The sequence below is a fragment of the Chrysochloris asiatica genome, unplaced genomic scaffold (assembly GCF_000296735.1).
Source record: "Chrysochloris asiatica unplaced genomic scaffold, ChrAsi1.0 scaffold00243, whole genome shotgun sequence".
Classification (NCBI taxonomy): domain Eukaryota; kingdom Metazoa; phylum Chordata; class Mammalia; order Afrosoricida; family Chrysochloridae; genus Chrysochloris; species Chrysochloris asiatica.
In genome coordinates, this window is record NW_006408761.1 from 4041871 (window position 1) to 4055187 (window position 13317).

Sequence of the window (13317 nt, forward strand, 5' to 3'; positions counted from 1 at the left end):
GAAATTACACGGTGGGTCAGATGACCCTCACTTTCTCTTCCCCTTGTCTCCAGTGGCTCCCCCTGTTCAATAATTACTGAAAGAGCCACTTCCGTCGCGAGTTGGTTCCAGCCCCGCCCCCCAAGCTCAAAGGAGTTGGGGCTGTGCTGCATGCAGTGGTGGGTACAAGTTTAAAGAGCGAGTAGTTCCTCAGCACGGTGATTTTTTTTTTAAAAAAAGCTAGTTTAAGATTTTGAAGTACTGAGACTTATGGTGACTGTAAGGGTGTGGGTTCCCCTTCCTCGAACCCGGAGCCTCACTCACCCGTGTCTTCTGGCCGTCTGGCAAACCAGAAGTCTAGACTTTTATTTTTATTAGAGAATCTTTTCTACCCCAATAAAGATTGTAGAGGACACATGCATGCAATTATTTTTAATTATAAGTAGATGACCTATGCAATTAACATCTTATAGAGCATTTGTTTTTCTCTTTTAGGATGCTCCTATTATTAACTAATGTGGAATTTTCCATTATAGAAACCATCTTGACTGTTGGAAGAATGGTCAAAACCATATTTGGTAAACCAGGAATGAAATGCCTCTTTATTAAATTATTCAACAATTTTGAAGTTTGCATTTGGAACCATTCAAAGTTCTTGTTAAGTTATTAATTTCCACACGAAGAAAGACATGTCTAGACAAATATTCCTTAAAGGAAATATTTTAAAATAAAGCCTTTTCATAAATGGCTATATACTATTGTGCCTAACATTCCACTTTGAACTAACTGTGGTATTTTGCTTTCTTGAAACCAAACTAATGTTTTGTGAATTAACCAGACTTCAGAGAGCTCTGATTTTTATAAAAGACAAAGTTTCAGGGTGTGAAAAAAACTCAGTTTTATTAGCAAAAAGGCCTTGGATAGAAAATTTTATGAAGACGTTTACTATTATTATTATTATGGGCCTTTGAATCTAAAATACTATGGGAAGTTCATATTCTGGTCTTAAAAAGAGTCCAGTATGGATACATAGGAAAAAATTAAATTACTTAAATTTGTGGTCGCGTAACTTTTGGTAATTGGGAAAATAATATCTCAAGACCACAGAAGCTTAAAATACTATTTGACTTTCATACCATTTTGGCTGTGTCAATGAGCTGTGCTTGGGTATGTCAAACAAGAAGTTGTTTGTGACACAAGATAATAAATTGAGTTAAACTAAAGGCCATTGTTAGGTGATATTTCACGAATTTCTCTCACCTGTGAGGGACTTTCTAAGTAAAATCTTTTGAGCCAAATTTAGGCCTAACTTCTACTTTATTATTTCTTTTCCAATACACCATCTAGAGAAGAAAGAAACTGCCTCTGAGAGAACTGCCATAATAAATAACTTTACAACAACTCTCACATCATGATTTGAAAGGTAATCCAAGAAAATGCCCCACTGCATTCATTCCATGTGTGAGATGATGAATTGTCACATCTAGTAAATTTGGACTCATGAAGAACTTCTTTATAACCTGGAGTCCTGGGAGTGCAGTGAGTTGAGCTACTAAATCTAAGGTCAGCAGTTCAAATTCACCAGCCCATCCATGGGAGAAGGATGAGGCTATCTGTCACTATAAAGATTTGCAGTCTTATAAATCCTAGGGAGAGGTTTGACTGTTTTATAGCATCTCTTTGAGTCAAAATTGACTACATAGCAGTGCATTTGGTTTGGATTGGTTTTACAATTCTGCTGATTCATTCATTCATTCAACAAATATTTACTAAGTTCCTAACGTGTGCCAGGTACAATTCTAAACTCTGAGAATATAGTCATGAACAAAACAGATAGCCATCCTTATCTCTATGGAACAAGCCTTCTAAACAGAGGCACATCTTATAAAAAACAAAGTACCAACTTTTCTGAAAGGTCCTGGATTACATGGTCCTGGACAGAGTGTGAGAAAATGTGGAACAAAATTTGAAATTATTTAATAGTAACAATAAAAAGGAGCCATGGTAGCGTAGTGATTACGAATTGGGCTGCGAACTTCAAGGTCAGCAGTTCGAAACTACCAGCTGTTCTGCGGAGGAAAGATGAGGCTTTCTGCTCCCGAAAAGATTTATAGCCTTGGAAACCCTGCTCAGGGTCGCTATGAGTCGGAACTGACTCCACGGCACACAAAGACAATAATAAAAGGCCAGGTTTACTAGTCAGAAAAAGACTGAGGAACCTGATAGTATGGCCCTTGACTACCCTTCACGTCTGGAAAGGAACTCACTCTTGTGGCCCTATTTTCAGCCAAGCAGTAGATAGGCTTATTGGGGCTGAGGTAAGTGGGATGAATCTTTACAGGAGCAGACAGCCTCATCTTTCTCCTGGGAAATGGCTGGAAGTTTCGAACAGCTGAGCTTGAGTTACCAGGCCGACTCATAACCACTACGCTACCAGAGCTCTTTATTATTTCATGGAGGGGTTGTAATCATTGAAATGAAACAAAGTGTATGATTTGTTGAATGTAAAACTGAAGATCTTGTCCATAAACCTTTACTCAATTTAACAATAAAAAGTTAAAAAACAAAATAAAGATATATAATCATATGTCTGGTGGTGTTAAGTACCATAGAGAAGCATGAAGGTGGAAAGTAAGTGTCAAGAGTAGATGCCACTAAGGATGAAATATTTAGGAATAAATGTAACCAGAGAAACAAAGGACTTATACAAAGAAAATTACAAAACACTACTACAAGAAAGCAAAAGAAACTTACAAAAGTGGAAGAACATACAATGTTCCTGCATTGGAAGACTCAACATTGTGAAAATGTCAATACTACCCAAAGCAATTTGCACATATAATGCAATCCCAATCCAGATTCCAGTGATATTCTTCAAAGACATGGAAAACAATTATAAATTTTATATGGAAAGGAAGGAGACCCAGAATAAGAAAAGCACTGCATAAGAAGAAGAAGATTGGAAGCCTCTCACTCCTTGATTTCAAAATCTACTACACAGCTACAGTGGTCAAAACAGCCTGGTACTGGTACAATGAAAGATACATATTGATCAACAAAACAGAACTGAGAATCCACAAATTAACCCATCCACATACAGCCAGTTGATTTTTGATAAAGTGCCTAAGTATAATGCATGGGGAAGCAATAGTCTCTTTAACAGATGGTGCTGGCAGAACTGGAAAGCAATATGCAAAAGACTGAAATAAGACCTTTACCTCATGGCCTATACAAAAACCAACTCAGCATGGATTAAAGACTCAATGTGAATCCCAAAATTATGATGATTATCAATAAAAAAAATAGGGACAAATGTGAGGGCTCTAATTCAGGGCATACACAAACTACCAAACATTTTGAAAAGGACACAAGCAAAAGTAGACAAAATATATGAGTGGGACATACTAAAAATTACAATCTTATGTGCATCAAGAAGATAACTTCACCAAAAGAGTAAAAAGGGAACCCATAGAATGGGGAAAAATATTTTGAAACGACACATCAGACAAGGGATTAATTTCTAAAATATATAGGAAACTACAACACCTCTACAAGAAAAAGACAAAACCCATTAAAAAAATGGGCATAGGGCATGAACAGACACTTCACCAAGGAAGAGATCCGGGCAGCCAACAAACATATGAAGAAATGTTCATGATCACTAGCCATAGAGAGATGCAAATCAAAACAGCAATGAGATATCATCTCACACCAACAATAACAGCAAAAATAAAAAAAAAAAGTAGAGGACAATAAGTGTTGGTGAGGATGCAGAGAGACTGGGAGCCTCCTACATTGTTGGTGGTGGGATTGCAAAATAGTCCAACCACTCTGGAAAGCAATATGGTGTTTCTTCGGAAGGTTGGAAATAGAAATACCTTATGATCCAGCAATTCCTCTACCTGGTATTTACCCAAAAGAAATACAAGCCATAACATAAGTAGATATATGCACACCAATGTTCATAGCAGCACTATTTACAATAGCAAAAAGATGGAAACAGCCTAAGTGCCCATCAATTGAAGAATGGATAAACAAACTGTGGTACAGACATACAATGGAATACTATGCTACCTTGAAGAACAATAAGTAAGCTGCAAGCCACCACATAACATGGATGAGCCTTGAGGACATTATGCTGAGTGAAATTATTGTTGTTGAGTGCTGTGCAGTTGGTTCTGACTCATTGTGACCCTGCACAAGGTTTCTGAGGCTGCAAATCTTTATGGGAGCAGAAAGCCTCGTCTTTCTCCCATGGAACAGCAGGTAGTTTTGAACTGCCGACCTTGAGGTTAGCAGCATGATTCGTAACCACTATGCTACCAGAGTAAAATTAGTCAGTTACAAAAGGAGAAATACTACATAGGACCATTATTGTAAAAGAACAATAAAAAGAACCCATACTAAAAGGGGAGAAAATTGTATATATATTTGCTGATCACCAGGATGTATGAGATGTGAGGAGGGGAGCCAGGAAGGGGAAGATATAGCACAGGGTAGGGAATAGACAAAAGATAGTTTGGGTGTGAAGGGAGCAATGGGAGCCCAATACACAAAAAGGGGGAGGGGAATGTAAGAACAAGGTTGGTGGGAGAACAGTTAGGCAGGTTCACTAGGGCCAAGTGGGACAGAGGTAAATGATGATGTATGCACAACCTTGGAACAATAAGGTTCCGGGATACTGGGATTTAAACATGATTTGAAGGGGTAAAAGATGGGAATAATGTGAAGATGCTTGGCTGTCTTTTGAATCTTGGTTTCCCTTGCCTACCATTGTAAAATAGGCACTTGAGGTGGGGAGAAAGGAATAGCCAGAAACATTACTACAGAAAGCTTGTAAGTCTGTCTTCAGCCTATAACTGATTGGAATACTTTAAATGGGGTTAGAAGTTGCCCAGTGAAAGAAGCTTCCTGTGGAGCCTTTACATTGCACAAGACCATAGGTAGAATCCAGAATTCCATCCAGAACCGACTGAGGTAGGACATTTCCACTGGAAAGGACAAGTAGACCAATCTGGAGTGGCTAGAAGAGCAGAAGATACTTCATGAAAGAAAGACCAGCAGGAAAAATCCAAAACAATAACAGCAGTCTGATTGATTACTACAAGAGCAAGCAAGCTGTTCATGTGGGAGCCATCAAGGCAAGTGGTTGAGACTCCTCAGAGCAAACCCTTTTCCAAGACTGAGAGTCGAGGGGAATACATGAACAGGCTTGTGGTCTGGCTGATAACCACACTGGTCACTGAAGAGGGGGAAAAAACAGCAATGAAGTTAGGAGCTAAGTCCAACCACATTCAATATGCATTCTGAGCAAATAATCTGAGAAGCTGCATTATATGAAGAATAACATGGCATCAAGATTGTAGGAAGATTCATTAACAACCTGTGATATACAGATAACACAAACTTGCTTGCTAAAAGCTAAGAGGACTTGAACTACTTACTAATGAAGATCAGTATGGATTGTTCTTCAATGTAGAGAAAATGAAAATCCTCACAACTTTACCAGTAAATAGCATCATGGTAAATGGAAAAAAAAAGATTGAAGTTGTCAAAGACTTCAATTTTCTTGGATTCACAACTATTGCTCATTTGAAAGAGTAGTCAAGAATTCGAATGATGTATTGCATCGGGCAAATCTGCTGCAGAATATCTTTTTATAGTGCTAAAGAGCAAAAATATCAGTTTGAGGACTGAGGTGCACCTGAGCCAAGCCATGGTATTTTCTGTCACCTCGTGTGACAGAAGGCCATAGAAGAATCAACGCATTTGAATTATGGTGTTGGTGAAAAATACTGAAAGTACCATGAACTTCTAGAGGAGCAAACAATCTGTGTTGGAAGCACAACCAGAATGCTCCTTCGAAGCAGAGATGGTGAGATATTGTTTCTCATACTTCGGGCATACTATTGTTTTGATGTGTCATTGAGTCAGTTCCGATTCATAATGAACTACTTCTTCTTAGTCTGGAAGCTCCATTGACGAAGCTCCACTCTATCCAGTATGAGTGGCCCTGCTGACATTTGAAATACCTGTGACAGGGCTTCCTGTATTACAGTTGACAGAAACACTTGCTGGTCTTACTACTAGGAGAGACTATCATGCTTGGAACGAGATGGATTGGTCAAGTGGCAGCATTGATGGACTCAAGCATGGCAACTGTAGTGAGCTTGGTCCAGGATTGGGCAGTGTTTCATTTCTCTGTGCATAAGGTCACTGTGAGTTGGTACCGACTCAATGGCACCTAACAATAACAACAACAATCATGCTTTGAAAAGTGGATGCTAAGTGAAAAAGAGAAAATTCTCCAACAAGATGAATTGACACAGTGGCACCTACATTGGTCTCAATCATAAAAACAACTGTAAAGATGGTATAGGACTGGGCAGGTTTTTGTTCTGTTGTTGTATCTATGAATCAGACCTGACTAGATAGCACCTAAAGACAACAAGGGGGTTGTTGTTCCTGTTAAGTGCCATCAAGTCGATTCTGACCCATAGTGACTCTGTATTGGGGTTCCAAGGAGCAGCTGGTGAACTTGAAACACCAACCTTGAGGTTCAAATGACTTTGCAATCTGATGCATTAGCCCTCAGCGCCACACCAGGACTCCAACAAGGGGGTAGAAAAAGATCAAAAGATAGTAAGGGATATTACTATCACTCAACTGTAAATGTGCTGTACTGTGGTTCCTTGCAGGTTCCTACGACATTGGAAGCTCTGTCACAGGTATTGCAAATATCAGCATTGTCATTCATATTGGACAGATTTCAGTGGAGCTAAGAGGAAGCTCTGGTAGTGTAGTGATTACAAATCGGGCTGTGAACCGCAAGGTCAACAGTTCGAAACTACCAGCCGCTCTGCAGGAAAAAGATGAGGCTTTCTGCTCCCATAAAGATTTATAAGCCTAGCAAACCCTGTACAGGGTCGCTATGGGTTGGAACCCACTTGATGGCACTTAACAACAACAACAACAAGAAGTAGGAAGGGGGCCAGCAATCTGCTTCTAAGAATCATGTAATGTAAACCCTATGGATTACAAAGCATTATCTAAGATTTAGACTTGCTTACGCTTACATTGGATGCGTTGTTAAGAGGTTAGGACACCTTGAATTTATTTGATATGGCTTTTCTAGCCAATGTTTTAATTCTCACCAGGTTATTGGGTGGGATTCTGTAAATAAAGTATACAGGAATCTAATGTTAGGATTGGTTAGTTTTGTCACCCAGCTAGGTTTAACAAGCACCATCACAGAAGTAGGAATAGAAGATCCCAGGACCATCAAGAAGGAAGGACATGACTAGGTGACAGCAAAGGTGATGACAGAGGCTACAACAGAGGTGGTGGCGTGGAGAGGCAGAACAGCTACAAGTTCTAGGCCCATGGCTGGGGCAGAGGTCAAGGAGCCACATAGCTGAAAAGTCAAAGTTAAGAGTGAGGTGTGTCTGCAGTATGGCAGCAAAAGGGCGTTTCTGACAGGAGAACTGCTGAATCCTGAGGGTTTTTTTTTATTATTATTCTGAATTGCATCTTGTTCTCTTCCCTAACAAACCCCATAATTGTGAGTATTTTTATGCGTTCAGTGTGGTCTTTGCAATGGTGCTGTGGGAGGGATGGTTGGTGTCACAGTAGCATAAAGAAGGTTGTAGGGTGGAAGCATGTCTGACCTCTGCTTCATAGGAATTGGCTTTGGCCTGATTTTGAGTTTAATTCTCTTTCCCCATTATGAAGCCAGGGGAAGTCAGACATAGTCCCAACATGGTTTTCTAGAGGTACGTCTTGTTTGGTAAAGTGAAGAGCCAGAGAAGGTGAGAGAAACCCTTAATGGGATAGATTGACACAGTGGCCAAAACAACAGACTCAAATGTAACCATGAAGATGACACAGGACCAGACAATACTTAATTCTGCTATCTATGGGATTGCATCAGAGTTGTCTGAGTTAGAGGTGACTTGATGGCCAGTAGCAACAATAAGAGGGGAATATTAAAAGAGGGTTAGAACCCTGTCACTGGGTCCCTGCCCAGGGTCTTTGGCTGTGTACAAGGCAAGATGTTGAGGCACAGCCTGGAGAACCAGGATGCTCAAACCAGACAACTGCAAGATGTTGTCACAAATGTAGAGAAGCATTCTGGAGAGCTATGCCAAATCTTTGTTGCTTATGTGCAGAAAACTGCCAGACTGTGAGACAAAGCAGACCTCCTTGTGAACAAAATCATGTTTATGCCACGACAGAGACCCCAAATTTAAAGCAGGGCCTGAAAAAATTTGCTGATGAGTTTGCCAAACTTCAGGACTACTGACAAATCAAGGTTGAAAGACTTGAAGCCCAAGTAGTTGAACCTTTGAAAGCTTGTGGAACCATGGTAAAAATGAAGCAGGATGACTTCAAAGCAACATTAACAGCAAGGAATAGAGAAGCTGAGCAGTTAACCAAGTTAGAAAGGACATGCCATCAAAACCTATCTGATTTACATGTTATTTCACAGGCAGAAACTGAATTGCAGAGAGCCATAATGGATGCTACCCAAACAAATCATCATCTGCAGGAAATGATTGACTACTTCGAGAAATAGAATATAATGGCTATAAAGAATATATTTTCAGAATTTATCACAATTAAAATGTTATTTCATGGCAAAGCTGCTGCCTACCAAAATATACAGAAGATTGATGAGGAAGATTTAGAGATTTTCCGAAACTCTCTGTATCCACCAGATTATTCATCTTGTTTAGATATTGTAAGAACAAATTCAAAGTCACCTCTTCAGAGATCACTGTCAGCTAAATGTGTATCTGGAACAAGACCTATCGACTGATCAAGGACTAACAAACAGATGATGAAGAGCTAGACAGTACAGAAGAAAATTAATTTTCATAAATATACTTTGAACTTCTACTTTCATCTTAAAATAATTTAGAATCTAATATTACTAATTGTAAAACTTTATACTAGCCTGATACATTAAACCTTGAAAATGCTACTGGGAGTGTGAAAATAATTAAAGAACATTTATTCTGACCCCCCCCCCCAAAACAAAACAAAACAAAACAAAACAAAAAAACAAGAGGATGACAAAGTCTTGGAAAAAAGAAGTGAATATAGAATGGGCTGTTTAATACTGTCTGCATAGTAAGTGTTTCGTATTAATCGTGCAAACAAAGTATGAATGAAATTTTTGGATTTGGTCTGTGGGAGGTGAGCTTTGAGAGGGCATTTTCCTGGGTGGTGGTACGTCAAGTTACAAATTAATAAGAGAGGTGGTTTAAGAAATGCGGGCACCACACATAGGCTACTTTTTATTTATTTATTTATTTTTGAGACTTATGATAACAAATGAAAAAAGGAGGTAGGATGATACTCAAAAAGAATTTGGGAGATCAGCTATTGGTTTTCCTTTTTTTTAGTGATATATGACCAGTGAATCACTACAGAATTCAAAGTCAAAACAGAATTCACATGTTTTGAGTAGGGAATGTGCAGCTACTAACACCAAAAGACTTACTGGGACAAAACATAATTTCTACCCTGGTCAGCTCTTAAGATAAGATTCATTTTTAGTAGAATGTTGATTTGACAAAAGATTCAGAATAACTTTAATTCATCTTGGCACACTTGTTAAGACAGTGTGAGTAGTATTTCTAAGCATGCAATAGTGAAACAGATGAATTAGGATGGATTTTGGTGTAAGAGGTAACCAAATCTTTTAGTTATGTTTTATTCTGCAGTGATTATAAAACACATTATGAGCTTTTCTGTCTTTCTTTTTTTTCTAACTGCCTAAAAACATTGGCAGATGTAGTCTAAGTCTACTGGCAGGAGCTCTGATTTTGTGCTTTGTTCAGTTCTTAGGGCAGTGCTGGCCTTCAATAAATATTATATATTAATATTAATACTTTCCATGAAACCTTCATTAAATTTTTATACCTGAATTAAATGATTATACTGGAAGCAAACCAGATGATCAGATGATTTTAAAAATATCTCACTCCCCGAAGTCAAAGATCAAAATTTAAGATCCAATGCACACTCTTCATAATTGACCAAAGAAAGCACATTTATGGCCTCACATATAAGGTGTGATTTGCTTTTCTCTCCTTAAACTAAGGAATTGAACAAGCATTCAGTGATGGTTTTGGCTGATTGGTCTCCCCAGGATGTGCAATTAGAATATCTTTGGATCAGTTACATTTTGCTCTCACACAAACATCATAAGATACCTCATATAAACAAAATAAGCTTGACGTTCTCATCAGAAAAAGCAATTTTACAGTAGAACTTAGGATTCTGCTGTTGTTATAGTTCTACCAGATAGCGCCTGGATCACAGAGAAAAGAAAAGGAAAGATTAATGACAAATTGATTCATCATGCTAATAAAGTTCCGTGTAGGGAAATACTGAAAAAACGTTTAGTATCTCTAACGAATCAGGCTGCCAACCGCAAGGTCGGCAGTTCGAAACTACCAGCTGTTCCGCAGAAGAAAGATGAGGCGTTCTGCTCCTGTAGAGATTTATAGCCTCGGAAACCCTGTGCAGGGTCACTATGAGACAGAACCAACTCCACGGTACTTGACAACAACAACAACAACTGATTAGGGTGGGAGTCCAGTGAAACTTCTGTATTAGGAAAAAAAAGTTTCAAGAAAGGGAAACCTTTCTCATCCAAAACATCCAAACTAGTGGCAGGGATGAGGGAAAGTAGGGGTGAGAAAATGAATAGTTTACAAAATATGTACTATAAAAGCTAGATGAAGTCCCGTCTTAAACACCAATCATTAGAAGTATTCCAGTTGTTTTTTAACTCTTCTAGAAGAAAAAAAAATGTATTTTTCTTTTGTTTTCCATTCTGCTTTGTTACTCATCAGTTACAGCATTAATTGTATTTTGTCTTTCAAAACCATAGTTTTCAAAAAGATATTTTGTATGGAAATGTCAAGCTGGGTGTTCTGAACTTAAATCCACATGGTTGAAATGACTCTCTAAAATGCAGGTGTTTCTCCATTACACAGGAATGAAACAGAATATTTTTGATCCAAGAAAATTTTATTACAAAATGTACTACACTTTTATTATAAATGGATTAATGATCTGACATTTGATTGACAACAGCAAATTGGAAGTAACAAAAAACAGAGAAGGCAGATATAGTTCAAACTCTTAAGTTGAGATGTGGCGGGGGTACCTAAAATAAAGTTGTTTTGAGAATGTGAAAATGTTTGTGAATCAGGATGTTTGATGATCATCATTATGAAAAATAGGGTTGGGTCCTCACAAAGGTAATGGAGTGGGGTGTGAAATATTGCAGCGTTCAGTTATTTTTATTTCTATTTTTCTTCCTTCTTTCAATAGTCTCCTGGGTCTTCTTTTTCTCATTCAAGATTAAATCCAAGTAACTGTCCATTAAAAAAGTGACTGGATTTCTAATTCATCCAACTTCTAAGTAGTAACTGATATCTATGATAAGGAAGTTTAAGATTCTTTCCTGCCTTTTCAGTGACCACTATTCCATGTAGCCCCTCAAAATTAACAGTAATTGTGGATAATCAGTACTGCTTTCAAACCTAAAGGATTTCTGCTCTTAAGTTCACTTTCAGATTCAGTATTAAGTTTACTTTTTGATGTTGTTAAAAAAATTAACTGACTAACCTAGCTTTAGCGTTACTAAAGAATGTTAATAAATATTCAAGATTTATATTGAGTAAGAGCCTATCTCTTCTGGCAATGATAGAATTTCTTCAATATAATCTCTAAACCTAACCTTTTCATTTTATTTTTTTTTTAAAGTTTTTATTTCATATTGAGTGATAGTTTACATGGGAGAACATCAGCATTACATTCATCATATCATATTCAGTTTCATTGCAATGGTTAAAATCCCCTACACCCATCATCACTCATTTGCTTTGATTCCTTCTGGTTTTTTTTTGTTTTGTTTTGTTTTGTTTTGTTTTTTATGTACACCAAAACACTCAGGAGTATATAACCAATCAAACAACCAAAGGGTATACACTGCATGCCAACCCCCAGCTGCCAGCATACAGCCCCTCTCCCTCCTTGAGTCTAGAGTCTATAGCCATTCTATCTCTTCCCTTCATCATCTCTGCCTCCATCTCTGGCATTGCTGCTTCTATGGATAGGGTCCCACACTCCGCTCTTCTCCCTTGATGGTCCCAAGAACCTCTGCTCCTGGACTGCAAGATCAACCACTCCCCTCCTTTTATTACAAAACATCTACCTTTACATTTGCAACATTCACAATCAGTCCTGAAAGAAATTATTCACTATTTAACCACAGGTCTTATCCTTATCTCCTTCCACCAGCCCTGTCTAGACAGGTTGGAAACCACTCAATGGAAATTCTACCTTCCCCCGCACCCTCTGAAGCTAAGCTCCCTCTTGAAAACTTGTAAGCCAATCACTTCATGCCTTTGTAGCTCACCCATTTTTGGGTAGCCAATGTCTAAGTTGCCCATCTCTGTCAACCCTGTGTCTATACCTAGCCTTTTATAAACAAAGTCTGAATAATGTCTTTGAATTAAAATTTTGTTAAGGAGAATTTTAATAAAATAAACAATGCCATTGGGAGAATTGCCTCTACAGGACACCAGTATGCAGATAGAGCCTTAAAGGAAAGAGAAAGTTGTAATCTACATACTACTACTTTTCTATTTCTAACTATGAAATAGGTTTACATGGTCTTTATTTTTGTGGACATTTTGAGTTTGTGTTTATTAATTAGGACTGTTTGTCAATATTTATTTCTTCTATATGGGAGGATAAACTAATCTAAAAGTCCTGGTGTGGCACTGTGTGTTAATGCACTGGATTGCAAAGTTGGCTTGAATCACAAAGTTGGTGGCTCAAGCTCACCAGCTACTCCTCAGAAACCCTATATAGGGTTGCTATGGATTAGAACTGACTCAATGAAACTTAACAACAATGACACCAAACTCTTTTAGGCCCACAGTCTTGGTGTGGCACAGAAGGATAAGCATTGGACTGCTAGCCATAAGATCAGTAGTTCATACCCACCACTGACCCCTTAGAAACCACATGCATGGTTGCTATGAATTAGAACAGATTCAGTGGCATTTAACAACAACAAATTGTTCCTTAATCTTGGCTAACAATATTTACAGCATTTTTGAAATGACCACACATTTATTACAGAAAGGCAAAAACTACAGATGTTCTTGTACATCATCACTCTTTTGAAAATACGTTTTCTCTTTTTAAAAACCACTTCTAGCTTCAATGGCTTGATGATCACAACTTGACTAGAGGAAGATAATGAAATTTGATAAAGGAAATAAGTGTAAATTGCTAAAATTTGATGAA

General features: G+C 38.1%; 1 pseudogene; it reads left to right on the forward strand.

The window, feature by feature from the left end:
• Window positions 1-8027: 8027 nt before the first annotated feature.
• Window positions 8028-8850, forward strand: LOC102831680 (annotated as a pseudogene).
• Window positions 8851-13317: the final 4467 nt, after the last annotated feature.